The sequence below is a fragment of the Microcebus murinus genome, chromosome 19 (genome assembly GCF_040939455.1).
Source record: "Microcebus murinus isolate Inina chromosome 19, M.murinus_Inina_mat1.0, whole genome shotgun sequence".
In the NCBI taxonomy this organism is placed as follows: domain Eukaryota; kingdom Metazoa; phylum Chordata; class Mammalia; order Primates; family Cheirogaleidae; genus Microcebus; species Microcebus murinus.
In genome coordinates, this window is record NC_134122.1 from 19,173,593 (window position 1) to 19,195,438 (window position 21,846).

A 21,846-nucleotide genomic window follows, 5' to 3' on the forward strand; every position below is an offset into this window, starting at 1 on the left:
AATTTCTATGGAGTTGCTCTCCCTCTGCCAGGGCGACAAAGAAGATAAAATGCAAACTCTGAGTTATTGGTGGTCGTTTTTGCCACTGTATAGAGAGGCCGCTTAGGAACGAAGCAGAACTGAGATATGAAGAGAGATCGTGGGTGATGTTATTCAGAGTTCTTGGATCCAGCCATGCCTGAAGCTATTAATGCTGAAATTCATTTCATGAGCAATGAATCCCTGTTTTGGCTTTTGCTGGTATGAATTAAGAACTTGGAGTGAGAACAATCCTAATACATCATATTACAAATTCCTTGATTTTCCTCCCGTATCTTGGCTCTCAAACTGGGCTACACAGAAGAATATCTATGGAACTTTATAAAAATCAGAGATTCCCTAGACACATTTGGTTCAGCCAGTCTGAGGAAGGACTAAATAATCTTCCCAGGCTTCTAATATGAAAACTTCCCACAAGTTTCTAATAGGCAGTGAGATTTCGGAACAACTAATTAACACATGCTGCCTACCAGTGTGATTATTGCTGTGTGATTTTGGGAAATCACTGACCTCTTTGGGTTACTTTTGCTTTACTTACAATAGAAAGCAAAAAAAGCCAGATGATTATTTAAGCGGCCTTACTGCTTTAAAAGTCTACTGTAGGCCCGGCACGGTAGCTCACGCCTGTAATCCTAGCACTCTGGGAGGCCAAGGCGGGCGGATTGCTTGAGGTCAGGAGTTCGAAACCAGCCTGAGCAAGAATGAGACCCCGTCTCTAACATAAATAGAAAGAAATTAATTGGCCAACTAATATATATAGGAAAAATTAGCCAGGCATGGTGGCGCATGCCTGTAGTCCCAGCTACTTGGGAGGCTGAGGCAGGAGGATTGCTTGAGCCCAGGAGCTTGAGGTTGCTGTGAGCTAGGCTGACGCCATGGCACTCACTCTAGCCTGGGCAACAAAGCAAGACTCTGTCTCCAAAAAGATAAAAAAAAAAAAAAAAAAAAAGAATAAAAGTCTACCATAACGACAGTTTCTCTTTCGTGGGCTCCTTCTTCCCTGAACCAAGTCTCAGTGTTCCAACACACGTGCACACACGCACACACACACACAGCCCCATTGTGAACAGGCACAGCCGAGAAATGCACCTCCGAGGCCTTGGCCCACTTTCCAAGCATCCTCTCGCCTGCACCGCGAGCACTGACAGGTGCGAGCTGAGGAAGATGCAGGCCCTGTTTGAAGCCCCGTGATAAGAGAAGCAGGGAGACAGGCTGAGGAGAAGAAACAGAAATATTGATCTCGAGAGCTGACAGGTTTTACCGAAGGCTCCAGTGGTAGGAAAGGGTGAGCCCAGACTGAGAAGTTTACACTTTCCCCGTGCAAAACTCAACTCCAGCGGCCCCCTGACTGATTAAAACATTTTCCGCGCTCACCACATCCCACAGTTCTGGGCTCCCCGTCTTATTTCTGACACTGGCAACCTTTGAAGTCCGAGGGGCTGGCTGCTCCGTGGGCTCGCGGTGCTCTTTCGTGTCTCTGTGCCCTCATCTGACCAGCCCCGCCGCCGCCCGCACTTCCTGCCCCCTTCCGAGCCTGGTGAATGACGGCCCCCCTCTTCCGAGACCCAGGTCAGGCGGGCTGTGTCTGTGAACCCGGCTGGAGTGCCCCAGGCAGAGTTGTCAAGCCCTCCTTCTGCTGGGCTTCAAAGGCGCCATCTGGGCCGAGTGACTGCTCCACTCTGAGTTATAATTGTTTGTTCACATGCCTCCCCCACTAAGACAGGGCAGATACTACACGCCCAGGGCGAAGGCAGTGCTCGGTAATTTCTTACTGAATGAACGAACAGAAGGACCGAACATAGGTGAAATAAATAGGAGGAAACCTTTATCACAGTCGCTGGATTGCAGACTTAAGACGTCTTGGTTGAAACCTGTTTAATACGTGTCCCGCCTAGGTAGGTGCCAAAAAGCATAATTTAATTTGTCACATAGCCGCCATCATTTTGAGCCTTCGCTAGAGCAATGGTTCTCACTCTGAGGTTAGCGTCAGAATGATCTGGAAACCGGTCAGCGCAGATTCCTGAATTCCACCCCAGAGACTCCAATGTTGCAGTAGTGCTGGGGCAAGGCCTGAGGATCTGCGTTTCTAGCGTGTTCCCCGGTGATGCTGATGCTGTTGGTTTGGAGATCAAAGTTTGAGGACCACTGGACTAGATTCTGTTACTCTCGGTCAGGGTCTCTGAAATGGGTAGGGCGGTCGTCCTTACACCACGTTTCTCAGTAGCACCGAATCTTCTGAATTTCTCTGCTGGCTGCTTATCATGCGGTTGGAGTCTTCCTCGGTGACACCCACAGCTGCGTCCTTTCCACCACACTGTGATTCCTCACCGTGACGCTGTGTCGCATAACGCAGGAAGGGAGGAACACTGGGCTCCAGTCGATGGGAAAAACTTACCACAAGAGGAGAGGCTAAGAACTGGCACTTTTGGAGTGTGGGAGAGCTGATTAGCTAGGGGATGGAGAGCGATAAGAGGGGAAATTTAAAAAGGGGTGTGGGAGGCAAGCTGAGAATTAAGGCTTTCATTTGGATGGCAGCAAGAGAGACTGAAGCTTTAGGATGTTCCTTGACCCAGGGGTTCTCACCTGTGACTTCCCATTATCATCACCCAGGGAGCTTCTACAGCAAGCCAATGCCCTGGCCCCACTCCAGACCAATGGCGTCAGAGTTACTGGGGTGCTGAGCCCATAAATATTGTTATGTTTTAAAGTTCCCCACAGGATTCCGCTAGGAAGCCAGGATTGAAAATTTCCACTGGGATCCCTCTATTTCCCCAGGTCCCCCAAATTTTGATCTTTGACCTTGGGCACTGTTCAGCCATATGCCTTAGTTGCACCTGCTATACCCTTGCCATTCTGCTCACCATGGGATCCCACCTGAATGGAAGATCTGAGTCCAGGAAAGATTACCTCTCTTTGCCTGGGCTCTCTTGCTTCATATGTGGGTTCTTGGTGGAAGCCGGAAACATGGAAAGGCTATCTCCGCGACCCTCCTATCAAAAGCAACTACCCAGCCTCTTCTTTTATCACCATTTACCCCTTTAGCTTATTTTATTTCCAAAATAACATTTTTTACATTTATTACACTCTAAAAGTCTTATGCATCTATGTGTTTACTTATGAAATATCTCTCTCTAGAATGTAAACACCGTAAGGGCAGAGCTTCTCTGTTTTATTCACCAATGCCTTGGTCTTCTTGAGCTGTCCTAACAAAACCACTGATTAGGTGCCTTAAACAACAAGAGAGTTTAATTTTCTTATTGTTCTGGAGGCTGGGAGTCCATGATCAGGGTGCCCGCTTGATTATGTTCTGATGAAGTTTCTCTTCCTGGCTTCTAGAAGGCTGTCCTTTCACTGTGTGCTTGCATGACCTCTTCTTTGTGTGTACCTGCAGAGATAAGCAGAGACACAGAGAGAGAGAGAGAGAGAGAGAGAGAGAGAGAGAGAGAGAGAGAGAGAGAGCGTACAGGCTCCCTAGTGTCCCTCTTCTTCTAAGAGCACCAATCCCATTGGGCCAGGGCTCTGCCTCGTCACATTGGGAGTTAGAGCTTCAACATATGAATTTTGGGGGTACACAAGCATTCAGTCCATAACAACCACCCAGCCCCTGTATGCAGCATACTGCTTGCATGCAGCAGGTGCTGAATACCTGCTGAATGAATTAATTCAGTAACTCCCAAATTTATTTCCATCCCAGAGTCTTGTAGGCAGTCAGAGACTCAATACTTCTGGAGAAAACCAAAAATCGAAGACTCAACTAGAATGCTACTTCTTTCTTCTTCATAAGCCCATCATAGTGAATACAGCCCAGATTCCTTCGTGCTGAACACTAAAATGAGTGGCCAACAATGGATACTCTACCTTGACTCTCCGAAGCCTGGTTTCCAGAATGTTTTGTCTTGCAAGTGCTTCATTCCCACCCACACAGTGATTTTGGAGAGAAACAGCAGGTTTTGAAAGGCTTCTTTTATTTCAGATCTACTTGCCAAGCATGAAGGAAAATGTAACTGGAGAAGGGTGGTCTAGCAGAATGAGGTGAGGGTGTGTGTGTGTGTGTGTGTGTGTCTGTGTGTGTCTGTGTGTCTGCGTATACTTATGAATGTTTGTGCAAATGTATAAGAAAGAGATCATGCATAAGAAAGAGAGGGTGGTTTGTGTAGACGGAATAATCAAGTATTTACGTCCTAGTTCATTCTAGGCACTCAAAATATTTTTATGGAATGAATGAATGAATGAATAAGTGAATGAATGAATGAATAAAAGATGAATGTATGGGGACAGCAATATGGAATAAGAAGTGCCAGATCTTTATAAAGGGGTAAATAGGCAAGAGGAAAGATAAGGAGGAATCACTGATAAATTAGAAGTTCTTAAAGGAGGTTCCCTCTGAGAGAGCAGGAGAGATGAAAGGGAAGAGAGGGTCAGGTCTAGATTTCTGCAGTACCAATAAGCTGGTCACTGTCCTGGCCCATTTTCTCTTTATTAAAGCCTAATTTATGTCAGCTCATCCTCACCTGAAAAGCAATATTAGCTTCAATCAACAGGTAAGTGGTACCTAGAACCATTCTTCTTACTTGGAGTAGAGTGACAAGTGACCACGAATTCCTGTCATCCCAATGTTCTTCTGCAATGTGACTTTGCCACTCTTCCAGATAAGAGGTGAGGTCTATTTCTCTACTCTTGAATCATGTGACTTGCGTTGGCTAACAGACATTAGTAAATGTGACAGAGGCTCACATAGCTCTTAGGCATTGAGACTTGCTCTCTCATGCTGCTCTTGGAACCCCAAGACCACCAGAAAAGTTGAGGGAGCCCAAGCTAGCCTGCTGGATGGTTACAGGCATGTGGCCCGGTATTCTCTATCACACAAGCTGAGAGCCTGCCAATCATCATACCCATGAGTGAGACCATCCTAGACCAGCCACCTGACCCCCTAGCTACCCAAAAATGCATGAGAGAGTATAGCAAAGATAGGTTCTATTAGCCCAGACCATACAAAGCAATCAACCTACAGATTCATAAGATAAATATGTCATTTATGCTACTAAAGCATTTGCTTGTTACACAGCAAAAGCTAACTCATACATCACCTTAGACCTCGGATTCCCATGTGATGGATAGCAGACCATAGATTTTAGCCTGTTTGTGTTACCTTTCTATTCCTGAGTAACAAATTACCACAAATGTAGTGGCTGAAGGCAATACACATTTATTATCTTGCAGATCTGCGAGTCAAGCATGCTTAGCTGGGTCCCCTGCTCAGGGCTTTGCAAGGTTGCAGTGCAGGTCAGCTGGGAATCAATGGATAGAGCATCCGGCTTTGGTGAAATAGGGGATTCCCTTATAATTATAAAAGCAGGGCCCCAGTTATTGTCTGGAGGCTACCTTTAGCTCCTACCGGCTGTGCTCAGCTCTTGGACAAGTGGACTCACAACTTGGCAACCTGCTAATTCAGAGGCAGCAGTGACGGAGAGGAAGACTCCAGACCACAGCCTTAGTGCATAATTATGTACACCTATCATGTGTCTTCTGTCACCTTTGCCATCTTTCATTGGTTAGGAGCAAGTCACCGGTCCCACCCACACTCAGGAGACGGGGATCAGGAGAGCCGTTTTAGAAGCCGCCGACCCCATTGACCTTAACACACTGACCTGCTAGGGGCTTGGGACTCCTGCCTCATTTACTTGTCATGGAACACACACATACCCAGTGCCTTCTGCATGGCCGGCACCTGGGGCGCAGCAGCAAACCAAGTCACAGCGAGGGGGCCGATGCTGATAATTAACAGCGTGTATGTCATGCTGAGAACTTTGGATTTTCCCCTGAGACAGGGGAAGAGCCACTGAGAGTTTTGAGAAAGGGAGAGGCAGGATCTCATTAATGTCTTCAAATCACCACTATGGCGGCTATGGAAAGAGACTTCGGAGAGAGCAGTGTGACGGCTACGACAAAATCTTGGGGAGAGAAGAGGGGGGAGGGTTGGATCAAGGAATAGCAGTGAAGGTGGGGAGCAGAAGTGAGGTGTGACTTATTCCCCAGCCAGGGTCCGACTTCAGGCTTCTCCTGGGTCTCCAGCCTGCGTGATGGAAAAACACTTTAGGTGGAGACTAAATCCTTCCAGGGGGGTCTGATTTGGATGGCCGGGATGCCTGCAGGGTCTTACCACCACCCCTTGCTTTTGCTTCTGCGTGTGCTTGAACTTCAGCAACAAGCAGTTATGTGTAGTGGTAAAATCTTTACAGTCTTTGGTATCAAGAGCATCTGAGATGAAGTCTACTGGTAACTGGCTGAAGGAGCCTTATTTTCCCATCCGTAAAATGGGCATAACGGTGGCCCAGATTTGTTTGTGGACCAAGTAAAAATAATTCGATTAAACGCCTGTTAGAACAAAACTGGTCTCTTCTCCCTCCTTCCAGACAATGAATGCCTGTCTGATCTTGCCCTACTCTCGAGCAATTTTGCCTTCCTCTGACACAGTCTGTTTCTACTGCCTGCATTTGACGGTGATGATGAGAGCCTGGGCTAACAGAGGGAAACCACGTGGACGGTGGGTGCCTTTGAAGCACGTTGGCAGCTCGTCCAGGCCGTGATGGGCATTCCCCACCCCTCCTGCTTCTTTCCCAAGGGCACGGAATGCAAATCCAACTGCAGCCTGACAGAGCTGCCACTCAGCTCAGAGCCAACGTGATCAGGGTGTCTCAGAAAGGTCCAGAGAGGACAAGAACAATTGCATAAAGCAACAAGACAGAATAAAGGCTGCTTTTCTCATCGAGTTTGGCCAGCACCACGGGCACTAGTGGAAAAGCCCCAGCAAGTGCCTGTGTTCCTGACCAAAATACTGAGCAAAGAAAATCTCCCTGCAGACAGAATGTACAGTGAATTACTTGAGACCACTCTTTTCTACATGCACCTGGTGCTTGACTGTTTTACCTGACTTTTATACAGGTATAGAAGGATTAAAAAAAGAAAGAAAGAATCCAGTTGTCACCCAGAAGCATTTAAGGAGCATCTTTTTGGGAACATCTCAAACTTGCTGTAGGAAAATAAAGATGCAAAAGGAACTGGTCTAATCACGACCATCACCGAGATTCCAAGAGAAAAGCTAGCACAAAGGTGCCTCATCAATTGCTTGGGGGCAGTGATTACAGAGCAGAAGGCTAATAAATTAACTGTCAGGTTGTGAGCTGTCAGTGGAAGCCCAGAGGAGATCAAGTGTCAGGCAGGAAGGAGTTAACTGAAAAAGGTTTTAGCTACCACCCATATGCTCCCAGTGACAGTCAAAACTATATTTTCATTTCCCCCAATGATGTTAATTAGGCTTACTAAGATTACAAAGAAAGAAACCATGTAGAGACATGGGAGTTTATTGTAAGAATGCAAAGGAAGTTCAGGTAACAATAACAACAACGCCCTGGGTTTGGCCATCCCGAGATTACAAATGAGGGCACATTAGCATCGATAACCAAATCTCCCTGACTCTGAGCCCCAGCTCACATTTAGAAACTGCTCTCTCCGTGGCTTCCCTGTAGAATTCAGGTAGTTGGTAGGGTGTCTCAAGGGAACTTGGGAACAGATGTACTCATGTTCCTGGGCTGGGGTTGGCCCCGTTACACTGACATGGCCTCTTCCATTGTCAATGCCGTATATAAAAATGCCAATTTTTCAGGGACCATTTCCTGGTCTTTCCCAAGGTGTTCATCTTCCAGTTTTCAAAGCAGTGTTGGCTTCCATGTTGGTGTGGCAAGAATTCTGCCCCCAGTTCTGTGCTCAACATCGGTTGCTTTGGCCAAAAAGGCAGCACTACGGATGCCCTGTGCCATGTGACGCCTTTGTGCACTTCTGAGTGACTAAGGCCATATTATGCCCTTTATTGTTCCCTACATACAGAAACCCTTCTCTCCACCTTTATAGGAATCATGCTTGGGCACAGCAGTTGATTTAAGTGAATACCGAGTATTATTGAAGGGTGAGATGGGGTATTGTTTATATGTACCGATCCAAGGCACCTCAGTTCCAGCTCCAGCCCGGGTAGGATTCCCCATGACATTCAGCAAGCATCACAGTGTTCCAGAACGAGCAGGAGCACCATTCAGAATCCATCAGCATCTCAAGGGGCTCCTTGATTTCTAGAGGCCTTCATTTCTGATTGTGCTGTGTCTAAGGGAATCTGTCGGATTCCAGTCTAGCATGTATTACCTCTCATCTTCTTTTTCTAGCTTCCCTCTGTGGCTGTCTAGAGTTCTATACTGTCTTCTGTGTCTGTTTTTCATGTGAACTTCTCAAGGGAAATAATCTGATTGAGCCCTTTAATGACTCTCCAATACAGTCAATTAGTCACCATGCAACATAGCATGTCCATATTGGGCAGGGTTCCCACATGGGCCCACTCCATTGACTGCTGGTCTGAGACTGACCAAACCCTGACCTTATCAGCTACAGCCACTGTTCCAAGCACAGACAGCTGTGCATAAAAATTTGCTTATGGTGTGGCTTCTCAGAAGGCACCTGTAGATATAAGAGCTCACTTATATACGGATTAAAAAAAGTTGAACTCATGGAAGTAGAGAGTAGAATAGTGGTTACCAGGGGCTGGGGAAAGGATATGGGTTTGGGGAGATGTTGGTCAAAAAATAAAGAATTTCAGTTAGGAGGAATAAGTTTTAAAAAATCCATTGTACAACATAGTGACTATAGTTATTAACAATGTATTACATTCTTGAAAATTGCTGAGAGAATAGACTTTAAGCATTCTTATCACAGAAAATTATAAGTATGTGAAGTAAGGCATATTAATTAACTTGATTTAGCATTTCAAGATATATATATATTTCAAAATGTACACAATAAATGCATCCAAATTTTTGTCAGTTAAATTTCTTTTAAATGTTAAAAATATGAAACTAACATGAATAAGATATCACGGATCCCAGGTGGGACAATTAGAGCATCACCGAGAACACAAACTGCAGTAGATTAAAATGTAAATAGGTTTGAATTCATGAGTTCATGACTATTCTAAAAAAAAAAATAAACAATTCATTGTTTGCTGTTGGAAAACGCCCGGGAACCAACTCATCGTTTTGAAAACTGGTAAATAAATGGAATAATTAAGCATTTATCTTGACTCTCCCATATTAATTGTGTATCCCAGCTAATGAACAAGGAAAAAAATAATATAATACAAATATTACTATTTTGCAACTTCTAATGAATTAACGGATCTAGTCAATGGTTAGCAATGATTGCTACCATCACAAAAATGGAGACAGCCAGAACTCACATGCCTTCTAACACAAGTACATATCTCCCATGATAGCCTTGAAGTTGAATTTGATCAAGTCTCTGCATCTACCACCAATGTATAGAAAATACAAGGAATAGAGGAACAATTGGCAAAATTCAGACTGCAAGAAGCTCAGAAAAAATGACTCAGTTTTTTTCCAGCTGTCCATATTTATGTCTATGCCTGTGACTATGATGATGTCCATATCCATGCCTATGTCTATGTTTATCTCTATCTGTATGTTTGTTTTGTTTCTATGTCTATGTTCATGTCTGTGTCACGTCAGTCTCTCTGTCTCTATCTACATCTATGTCTATGCCTGACGTGTGTCCATATCTCCTTACCTAGTTATTGTAAGAAAATAGATACAGGGGTGACCTATACATTAAAAAAGACAAGAGACACATAAGTTAATCGCAGCATGTGGACTTCATTTGGATTTTGATCAATTACGATAACGATTTTTAAGATAATTAATGAAAGGTAAATACTAACTGGGTATTTGATACCAGATAATTATTATTTTTTAAGTGTGATAATTGCATCAAAATTAGGTTGTTTTTCTAAATAGGTTCTTGTCATTCATAAATGTATATAAATAAACTATTTACATGACGTCTGAGATGTTTTAAAAAGACATTTTATAAATATGGGACAGAGGAAAGTGGGTGAAGGTATAAATGAAACCAAATGGAGCTGAAGCAAAGTGATGGGATCACAGTTTCATTATATTATCTTTTCTGCTTTTGTAAATATTTGAGTTGTTTTAAATGAGGAGAGAAGGAAAATATAAGATGACTCTTCCTTACCCAGTCCCTTTGTTAACTTCTGTTATTCCTCGATATATCAGCTGCACTGCTGATTTCTCAAAGTAGCTGCAATGGATGTTTGTCATTCTTTTTGCTACCTGGCAACTGTAAAAGCCAGATACTTTTCTTTTCAGAACTTCTTGCAGCTGGAAAGAAGACCACCGCTCCACCAAACAAATACCCCAGATTTTAAATGGAGAGAACTGGGACTGTGTAGGTTCAAGTCTGTGAGCAACTCAATGTCCTCTCATTAAATTCCTTGTCTATTTAATTTGGTGGATTCTGTTGCTTATAATCAAAAGCTTTGCTTAAACAAAAGCTTTCCCTAATTCCCAGGTTGCTTCAAACCATTATAGGTTTTCAGAAAATCATTTGGTTTCCTTTTACACAACTTGACACAGTTATAATTTATTTGCATGCTTACTTGAATAATATATGAATACGATATGGCCCTTATTGTATCATTAGTTTCTTGAGTGCAGGGATCACGTATGTTTTGCTTCACCTCTGAATTGCCACTGTCCAGCCCAGTGCCCTGGCATATTGCACAAGCTCAATAAATATCTGCTGAGTGAATGTATAAGAGAATGAGAAGAAGAAGAGGAGAATGAGGGTGTTGTACGATGCTCACCGATAAAAAGTTATATCCTTTTGGGCACATGGAAGAGTGTACTTCATCCTGTTTTGGGTAGGTGGAACCACATAACTACTTATGTCAGGTAGTTTGCATAGCAAGACCAGTTGTACCTTTCAGCTGAAGGCATTTAACAGCCAGTGCAAAACCCTCTAGTTCCTCTCTTTTCCTCTTGCAGAGACCAAGATGGCCCTGTGCTCCAAACAGTGCGCCACAGGAGGGCAGAGTCTGTCAGCTTAAGTTCCTGAGTGACTCTGTGGAGTGGAGACTCTAAACTGTACTGCACTAACCATGTACGCTGCACAAGAAACAAATAAATAAACAAAAAAACTGCTGTTGTATCAAGCCACAGAGATTTGGAGATACTGTCACCTTAGCATAACCTACTTTATCCTGACACAACCAAGTGGAAGAAGAAAAAGAAAAAGCGAAAAAGAGGAAATGGAAGAGTTAGATATTTGTTGACAAAGAAGAAAATATTAGAACAGAGAATCTAGTCTGCATTATATAAACGTGGGGGCTTGTTGGTAGATATTTTGGAAGTTGAATCTCAACTCTGCCACTTACTAGCTGTGTGATGTCAAGTGAGTTTCTTAACCCCTCTGAACCACAGTTCCCTCATTTAAAACTGGGAGAAAGAATGATACCAACTTTCCTGGGCAATTGTATATATTACATTTAAATGAGACAATGTATGTGTAAGCACCTAACCTGGCACAGTTTGGGAGCTCAAAGAGAGTTGATCAAATGAGTGAACGGATGGAAAGAAGTCACAGGTGAAACGAAGGAGGGGCAGTGGTGGAGGAAGCCATGTACTTGGAAAAGGATTGCTAACCGGGCCCATACTCTGAATATCCCAAGTCTGTCACTGTGCATTGTAATTTAGTAAATCATTTCAAGCAGTGGGGTGTTTGCTTATTCAATCAAGAAGTGGATTTATGCCTAATTCTGGCGGCTCCTCTGAAAAGTGTTGTGAGCTCCAGAGGCTCCCCGGCTCGGGCGCCAGATTGCTGCACAGTGATTTATGTGATCTGGGAGGCTGGCCCAACAGCCATGAGCACGGGGCATAAATCTGAGGCAGGCAGTGAGCCCCGATTCAGCCTGGCACACCTTAGCAAAGCACCAACCGTGAGCCCCTCCTCACCTCACTGCAGGGTCTTGATGTTGCAAAGGGAGAGGGCAAGGCCCAGGCTCTGAGGCTGCTGGGTCGCATTTATTCATTCATTATTCCACCAGTAATCACTGCACATTCTCTATGTGCCAGGCCCCGTGCTTGGCACTTGGGATATAATACGAAAGGCACAATCCCAACTCTCCTGATTCTCGAGCTCCAGCAAATAACTGTATTACGATATGAGAAGTGGTGTGATAAGGGTAAGAGAAGACACTGTGGGGGCAGAGGGAGGCATCTGAGCTAGTCTTGGTGCATAACAGTTGGCTTTTTAGAGGAGGGGATCTCTAAGCTGGGACATAAAGGAAACTTCTGGGAAGAGGGAATGGCATTTGCAAAATCAAAGAAATGATCAAGAGAATAAAAGAGACAAGACAGGAAACTCTGGAACAGAAAGTCTTTCACTATGGTGGGAGAGCAAGATGGGAAGGGGGAGTGGTGAGAGGAGACGCTGAGAGGCAGGCAAGGGCCTGATTGTAGAGACCCTCAAGCCATGCTAAAGAGTTTGGACTTCCCCCAAAGGGCAATGGGGCGCTATTGAGATGGGGTGGGGCGAGGGGGCAGAGTGATCAGCGTTTCTCTCCTGAAAGTTCCTGTGGGCTTTTCTATGCAGAATCGACTGGTGGAGACTATTTAATAGAAGACCATGTAGAAGGCAGAGAACTCCAGGGGAAAGCTGATGGTGGCCTGGATTAGGATGTGGTGGGGAGTTTACAGGTTGGACTTAAAGCAGATATTAAGTTACCACTTGCTGTGTCAGGCACTGTCTAAAGCACAACATCATCGATTGAAGTTTTGCAAGTTTATGATGTAGGCGTTACTGGCATGCCCTTTTACCAGGTGAGCAATGTGAGGTACAAAGAGGTTAAGTAACTTTCTTGAGGCCAAACAGCTTGTAAGCGACACAGCTGGGATTCAAACCCAGGCAGTTTAATATCCAAGGCCCATGCATGTAACCCATGTGTTCAGCCGCCTTGTTCGACCAGAAGCTATCCAGAAAGTCAGGGTCCAAAGTGGGTGTGATTCACAGTACCTGGCACAAAGTACGGCACCTGAGCGGTGATTAATTGCTGTTTGTTGAAGACACGACTGAACTGATGGATCGAGTCTCGCCAGCCCGGCTTTGCATGACTGCCCTGCCATTTCCTAGCTTTGACCACCTCCAGCAAGTCCCTTGCTCTCTGCCAAGCCTGGGTCCTTTCCTCCCGAACAGAGGTTTAATTAGGAAACGAGGTGACTACCTCTCAGAGTTTCTTTGCACATCTAGTGTGATAACGGATGTGAAAGTGTTTCATAAATGACGCGGCGCTCTGCCAGCGTGGTTACTACAATCGCTATTGTACGGGCCGAGACCCCACATTGGAATTCCAGGCAGCGTTTTCCCTTCTGTTGAACACCACAAGCTGCCTTTTCCCCGGAAATCTTCAGCACAAATTAATTACTGTTATCTGTGTCCGGGGGCTGGGGCCACCTAGCCATCCCTCTCTCCCTGACAGCTGAGGCTTTTATAAGCTCCGAGCGGGGACTTCTTTCCTCCTGGTGGCGGCTCCTTTTTTCCCCTATTTACTTCTCCTTTAATCTGCATATTATCATCAGCACAAAGCCCTCAGAATAACATCTGACAAATGATGCCTATTAAAAAAAACTGTGTGCACTTCTCTTTCACCGCCTTCTAATTTGGAATAGCATTATAACTATGCATCGCTAGACAAGCAATATTATGTTAAGAACATGATAAAATACCAGCAGCTCTGTAATGGCACCAACCAAATGGTAATTTCTGCTTCAGAAATTGGTCATTTATTTTGCTGGTCTGTTCTTACGTTCAAATTAGATGAAGTTTAATATACTGTAAAATTGAATGTATTCTGTCCTTTTCAACAAATATGGCGTGTGTGAAAATGATTTACGGCTCGGGGGAACCTCTAAAATGTTAAATAATCTCTTTTTTTGTGCGTGTGTTTCTTAAGTAAGTTATGGCCTGAGAGTTTAAACACAGGAAAAGCAAAACTTTATTAAGCTCCAGGCCCCGGTTCTCCTGCAATCAGACGGCGGCGGGCGTGGGCGCCGGGCCCCGCGCACATTACAGTGGGCTGTAAGAGCAGCCACATTAATTGCTACATTAATTTCCTTCTATTAACTGTAATTGGGAGGAAAGCAAGTCTTCCCCAGTGAGTGTTATAATTTGTGACTTCAATTTTAATAAAGCTGTGTTGGGACCGTGGGTGCTTAGCACAGGTCATTTCTTTCAACGGGTGTTTGGTGTCCAGCTGCTGGCGCACTGTAAGAACAGCGGCTTGCAATGTGTGGACGGGGGCAGGCGGGAGATAGAGGAAGCTGGGGAAAAGGAGAGCTTACAGCCCTCCCAGGGGGAAGGGATAAGGAGCGCCCTTCTGGAAGATGCTTGACGTTTGCCTTCCTTCCCACCTGCTGCCCTCTGCAGCCCCCCTCACCCCAAGCCCAAGGGAAAACTTGAGAGGCCCAGAAACATGACCAGAGGTTATGGTTAGATGGCCAAGGCAGTGGCTGTGCCACTGACTCACTTTATGATGCCAGGTAAGTCATTTGAACATCAGAGACTTAACTTTCCCGTCTGTAAAATGGGAATATTATTACGTTAATGACAGCAAAGGACTCTTTCGTCACGTGTACTATGCACCAGGTAGTGTTCTATGCACTCTACCTGTATTCGTTAAATTCTCATGATAACCCTGTGATACTGATATATCCCCATTTTACAGATAAGGAAACTAAGACACAGAGACATCATGTAATTTGCTCCAGGTCACGGTGATAATTAAATGCAGAGCCAGGGTTGAATTCCAAGCTTTAAGCCACTTAGGCTAAACTTTCCAGAATTGTAAGGAGACTTAATGGGAGATGGTGGATGTGAGTGGGTTTGGCATTTCCTCATTGGCAAGTCTTTTGTTCAACAAATATTATTTGATTCCTGCTCTATGCCAGATACAGCCCTGGGGAGATACAGATGGATGACAGGAGGGTCAGGGTCTTTAATGCAATTAAAATATCATCTGGAAGCACGCTGTGAACACACATCTTTCACCCACCAGCTAGTTCCTGGTGACAGCAGAAACTTCCTGCCACTCAGATTTAGTGAGAAGTTCAGCTCCGGCAGTTGGAGAAGAGAAGGGAATTAATTTTGGTCAGAGCCATTCCAGACATGTGCCGGTTTATGTATGCTATTTGTTTCATTCTCATAACAGTTTGGCAAGGTGTGCTTTAATATCCCCATTTGACAGGTAGCCGAGAGCTGATCTGCAGTTAGGAGACTCACCCGTGATCCTGCGGCTTCCTAATTAGCCTCCTGATTTCTACCTTCAGTCCAGCTTTGCCCCAAAGCAGAGTGACCCTAGTGGATCTTATCTGGAGCTAAAGGGAACAATTAGTCCAGAGCAAGAAAAGTTCCTCGAAAGGTTACAGGGCAGTGAGGGGAAATTTGGAGACACAGTGGAAGCCCAGCTTAGGGGGCAGGCTCAGAGCAGAATAAACAAATGTGTGGTTGGTAAAGGACCATAGCGATTACTGATGAAGACTTCTAGCCAGTCAGACCTGGATTTAAATTCTAGATATCTCAGTCCTAGCTGGGTGACCCGGACAAGTTTCTTAAACCTCTGGAACCTCAGTTTCCTCATTTCTAACAAGGGTGTGCTAAAATGTTGACTTCCTAGTGTTGCGGTGAGAATTTAATGAGATCTGTTTGGGGGGAATGATCTGAGCCCTTTCCCTGCAAAGAGAAAGCTCCTAATTAATGATTACTGTAATTATATTGGGAGTTCTTGTTCTTGAGTCATATTGGAGAAGAAAATCACAACCAAGGTACTTCTCAGTACACCTGGGAAATGTTCACCTGTATAATTTGTCATTGACTTTCTGCTTAGACCTTACACTTTAGGCTGGGGCAATTTATCAAATATCCATCAACAAAGAAAGAAATAAACATTAACCCACTATTGCTCACTCCTCAATATTCTCCTTCTCTGGGACCCTGGACTATATATACTTAATGCATTTTGGGGGTGATTTTTATGATTGGGCAAATTTGGGAAACTCTGTACCAAATGTGGTTCTCAACTTTAATGTGTACGAAAGTCACCTGGGGAACTTTTTACACTGCATATCTGTAACCCTCTACCCCCATAAAACTGAAATTCAAGGTGCAGAACTTCCCAAAATCTGCATAATTTTAGTGCTAAATTACAGAAAGGAAGGATATGCTAATGTCCAAAATATGTTTCTAAAAATCTAAGTTCTTCCTTCCAAATTTATAAAGTGTTCCTGATTTATTTGGGGGGAGAAATTAGCCTCATTTCATATATAATGAAATGTTTAAAGGAAAAGAGACAAGTTTGAGAATGTCATTTGACTTCTCTGGGCTTTACTTCCACATTTATAGAACAAGTGGGTTGTACCACATATCTCTAAGGAACTTCCTAGTACTAAACTTTCCATGGCCTTAATCTCTGATTTATTTCCTATAGAAATGTTGTCAAGTGCCAAATTTCATCTGCTGGACAAGCCTCTCTAGGCATAAGCAGAAGGTATTCAATTGCAAATAAAGGACAATTGACATTTTTTTCTCCCCAATTGTCTCTGGGTCCAATGCACGTTACTAGACTTTGCTTTCTCTTAACCTGTTAAATGTGTTTCTGTGGAGTTCCAAAGGGTATGAGTAGGGTTATTTTAGTCATGAGGAATGTTCTCAAGTCCCTCTTTTCCTGTAGGCAGAGAATTTTTTTCTACTACTTGAAGATATTTAAAAGATGCAATACTGTGTTTCCTCAAAAATAAGACCTACCCATAAAATAAGCCCTAGCAGTATTTCTAAGCATTTGTGCAATATAAGCCCTACCCCCAAAATAAGATCTAGCGATGGGCATGGCTACGCAGTGTATCTGCACAACCCATGCATTTCATTGCGGAGAGGTGAAGAGGATGAGCAGCCCTTCTCATCTGCCCCATGAGAACTCTATTGCTTGACATGAGAGATTGGGGCCAATGGTTCTAAAGGAAATAGAGTCACAAGAAATTCAGGATGGAATTCAGGGTTTGGAGAGTTATGATGATGTTCCAGAAGAAGACGACTTAACTATATTTGAATAAATGTAGATTGTTATACCATACTTTTAAAAAATCCCCTGAAAATAAGTCCTAGGGAGTCTTCTTGAGGAAAATAAATATAAGACCCTGTCTTATTTTTGGGGAAACACGGTATATGTTACTTGGTTATTTAGTAGCTGCCATATTGCTTGGCCTTTTGGAGCCAAGCAAACTCTTTCCTTCCCTGATGCTTAATAACAATTTCCTTTCATTGAGTTTTTAATACTGTCAAAGAAAGTCCTGCACACTGTGAAACACTTGAATTACTCACAGAAATACTAATAAGCAAATGGATAAAATACTTTGCCACCTGATACAACTCTCAGACACCTCATCACCATGGCTTCCTTCCCCGAATGTGTTCTAATTTGTCAATTATCCACTTGAAGTGTGACTCTTCTTGTATTACCAGTTTATATTCTTCTTATATACTAGTTTCAGAGAACTCCATTAAGAGATATTCAGCTGCCCAAATTAGAAATATCTTGAACAAGTCCCTCTGCTTCTCACTTCCCCTAGAGGTAGTCATATCCTGTCAATTTGATCTCAAAATTATTTCTTGATTCAGAATTCTCTTCTCTATTGCCATTGCCGCGATTTAGCTCATAATCTAATGTTCTACTAAATGCCTGAAAAATACCTCCTGGCTCATCTCCATACCTTTACTCTTGCTATTCTCTTACATTTTCATTTCAGGAAATAGAATGACATTTCCAACCTGAAAACTTTCAGCGGTTTGCCATAGCTTTCACGATGAAGTCAAAACTCCTTAACTCATTGATATGAGTTATACACAAAAAACCTTCATAATCTACTTCTTCTCTACTATTTTAATTTTTCAAACACCACTGGGAAAGCGACATGCTCTCTTTGATAGGTAGGCTAATCTGATAGAGTGTAAGCTTAGAGCTCTTGGTAGACATTTCTGCCATCTTCCAAGGGTAACCCATCTAATAAAAAAGCCAAAACAGATAAAGGCCGAGCTATGACAAAGAGACAGAGAGTATAACAGCATGCTGATGACTTGGAGATTGAAGATGTAGATTCAGCCATGGCCCTGAAGCTTTCTTGAGTTCCCAATTACATGAGACAATAGTTATTTTTTCCCTTTTCTGTACTCATACCATAGTCCATTGAGTTTTCCCAAATCTTACTAATATTTTACCCAATTTTGACTCAGAAGAGAACAAGCTAATTATTAGTAGAATTATTTCTTTTTCTAAATATATTTCTAAATGTACTTAAAATGGACTTGAGCTTTCTCATCATATTCGAAAAGAACAACTAAAAATTTTATTTAAGACTCCCAAGTCAGACTGTTCTTAGTACTCCTCTACAAGGGAAACTTCTGTTATATTAAGGTATATATATATATATATATTGCAGGGGGTTGGCAATGAGACACAATATTAATAATAGCTTCACTTTCTTGATCACCCACTATATACCAGACTCTTTATACACATTATGTCTAATCATTGTCATGACCCATGTGATAGTCGATTAACCATCTTTTACATCTTAAAAAATGAGGGTCTAAGGAATTAAGTAACATTAAAATCCCATTGTCAATGGATAAAGTAGTTGAAATTCAATCCCAGGTTGCATCTGCCTTCCAAACAAATATTTGCAGCATTCAAAGTGCAGATTAGATCTGTGTTCCCTGTACAAAAGAATAACGTGATATTGGTTGAGCACTTACTATGCGTCAGGCACTGATGTTGTTATAAATGTCAACTCACTACATAATCTTATTCCATCTTCATAAAACCCTATGAAGTAGGTATTATCAACCTCAATTTACAAGTCATTGAACTGAAAACTACACCATAATATACTTGTGTGCTTATTTCTTAAATTCCTAGAAATAAAAGTGATTAACTAGGAGGATAAAAACTCAGTTTTTAAATCTTCTAAGTAATCTAAAAAATTATTGGCAGCTGAAGAGCTGATAGGGAAAGTTATTTATAATAACTTTATAGATTTATATAAACAATAGATTTATAATAGATTGCTTACAAGAAATCCCAGGAGGTTTGTCTCACGTAGTTTTTCATATTATATTTTAGAGTTACCACCAAAGACAGGGGGAACATGGGAGGAATCTCATGCCAAAATTCATAACTCTGCGCTTCACAAAATATGTAGCTCGTGCTTACAAAATACGAGAATGTGAGAGATTTTATTCCATTGTGAATAAAAGGAAAAAGTGGAAGCTTTTGGACTCAGATCCTTATATTTAAATAAAATTATATAAAACTCAGAGAAAGTTAGCATAGTGGTTAAGAACAAAGACTTTGTGTCCAAACATACCTAGTTTGAATTCAGGCTCTTCAACTTTCTAGCTTCTTTACTTTAAACAACTATTGATATGTTTGAGATTCAGCTTTCTCATTGGTAAATTATGTCCAATATTAGTGTCTATCCTGTAGGGCTATTGTGAAGAATAAATTAAATTAAATAATTTATGTAAAGACACTTAGGAGAGTAATTGGATTATAATAAGTGCTCAACTAACATTAATATTAGCACTTCAAAAATTAAATTAAAAAATAGATCATATTTTGACTTATTACTCATGGAGTGAAATGGCTTCAGTCCTTTCTAAAAGAATGCGTAATTCTCTACCCTTCCTCACCACTATCTGCAAACACAATTGTGAGGGAATTGCTGGATGTTCACAAAGCACTGTGGGGTAAACCTCACCTAGCCCTTCCTCTTCTGGGTGGCCATCCTGAGAGGCATTTTTAAGCCAAACTCCTTCCTCAGCAGGTACACAACAGCCATCTTCATAATGTTTTGGAAATAGTCTCATGACTGTACTTCATTTAAAAATTATTTTTTACTCATTATTTAAAAATATATCTTATTACATGAGTACTTAAAAAGATATGTGCAGTGTCTTAAACAAATGGTGTTGGGAAAACTGATAGTCACATGCCAAAGAAAGAAGGTGGACTCTTATTTTACAACACGAATAAAAATTAACACAAAATGGATTAAAAACTTAAATATAAGACTCTGAACTACAAAACTCCTAGAAGAAAACTTAAGAAGATCTTCATGACATTGGATTTGGCAATGATTTCTTGTATATGACACCAAGAACACAGGCAATAAAAGTAAAAATAGACAAATGTGACTACATCAATAGTGTAAAAATATTTTAATATGTTTTTAGGAGATCCATGTTTCCTTTCCTTTGAAACCCATTTTTCCAGTGCATGGCTTTTTTTCTTATCGATATGTAAAAACTAGTTACATATTCTGAACATGGATTCTTCCTTGGTTATTTGTGTGGCAGATACAGTCTCTCATTTTGTGTCTCTCATTTTATCTTTTCATTTCCTTTATGGTAAGGAGTTGGTATTTGTAGAAATGGAATGGGACTAGAGTATCCAATGACTTCTGAGACAAAGGCTCCTGCTAGATCCCTTTGTTAATCTGTTTCACCATCTATGGTGAAATATTATTGTCATATGTTTCATTTTTCTTCTTCTTCTTTTTTTTTTTTTTTTTGCAAAGAATAAATAACAATTCTGAGTCTTAGCCCACTTACTTGTACCATTTGACCTAAGTGTCTTGACCTTCCTTTTGTCATCCTCAGACACTAGCTAGGACACTTTGTGGTTGCATAGATGACCCAGAGCCAGGCTTTGAGCATTACCAGTCCCAAGAGCCCTGTTTGCTGAACTAGAGACAAAGATGTCAATGTTCCAACACATATATGTGGCCATTGTGGAACCTTCAAGGTGACCATGAAAAACCTACAGCTTGGACTCATGGCCATCTGGTCTTCTTTGGCTTGTTTTAAAACTAAGGGAGTGACTCCATGTCTCTTCCCTCTGTCTAAGACTATTCCAACCTGCTTCCAAAATATGATCAGATCTTCACATACAAAACAATTAAACCGTTCCAGTGTTTTTTTTGACTATTAACTCTATAATCAACCTATATGTATGCATGTATATTTATTTGTGTGTATATATATGCATTTGTGTGCATATGAATAAGTGTATATTTGTATAATCTCTGTCCAAATCTCTGGATAGAGATTTGTATAATCTCTATCCACATTCTGGATGTCCACATCCAGAATGATGTGGTGGGAATTACAGAAGATAAGGCCAGGAGTGAATTACCATGATGGCTCTACTGATGAGGTTCTATCTTCCCTCAGGATGGAGGACTGACCTACAAATGACACTTCCGAGATTAGTTATTACTTAGAATTGTAGCCAATTTAGATACAGAATCTCAAATCACAAAGTGATCTTAGAGCAGCAGGTAAGCATGCAATCCTGATCTGTGGACCCAACAGAGGACTCATTGCCTTTATTCATGTAATTGGTCAGAGACAAGAAATTTTAAAAAATTTACCAAGCTAGAAGCCACCGTATAGCTCAAGCTCAGTGTCTGGATTATAATTGTCATAAAGGAGCTCAGAGAAGTTGTCAGTGCTAGGAGTGGAATCAAAACCAAGTCTATTTGACCACAAAGGCCTTGAGTACTGTGATTTACCATAAAGTTGGCTGCAAGTCACACCTGCAGTCCATGTACTGGACTCATTTCAGGACTCCAAGCTCTTCTCAGAGATACCCAGAGAATGCCATCATCCTTCCTTCCCATGTGAATGTCTGTCCCTTTCATGATGCATTTCTAGGTCAATTTCCCAAGTATTTATTGCCTACATTGGGCCATGTCCTATACTTGGATTGAGGGACAAGGGTGTGAACACCACTCTCGAAGTGCTTGTTGTTAAATAGGTCAAGGTAGAATTGTTGAGAGCCAGCCT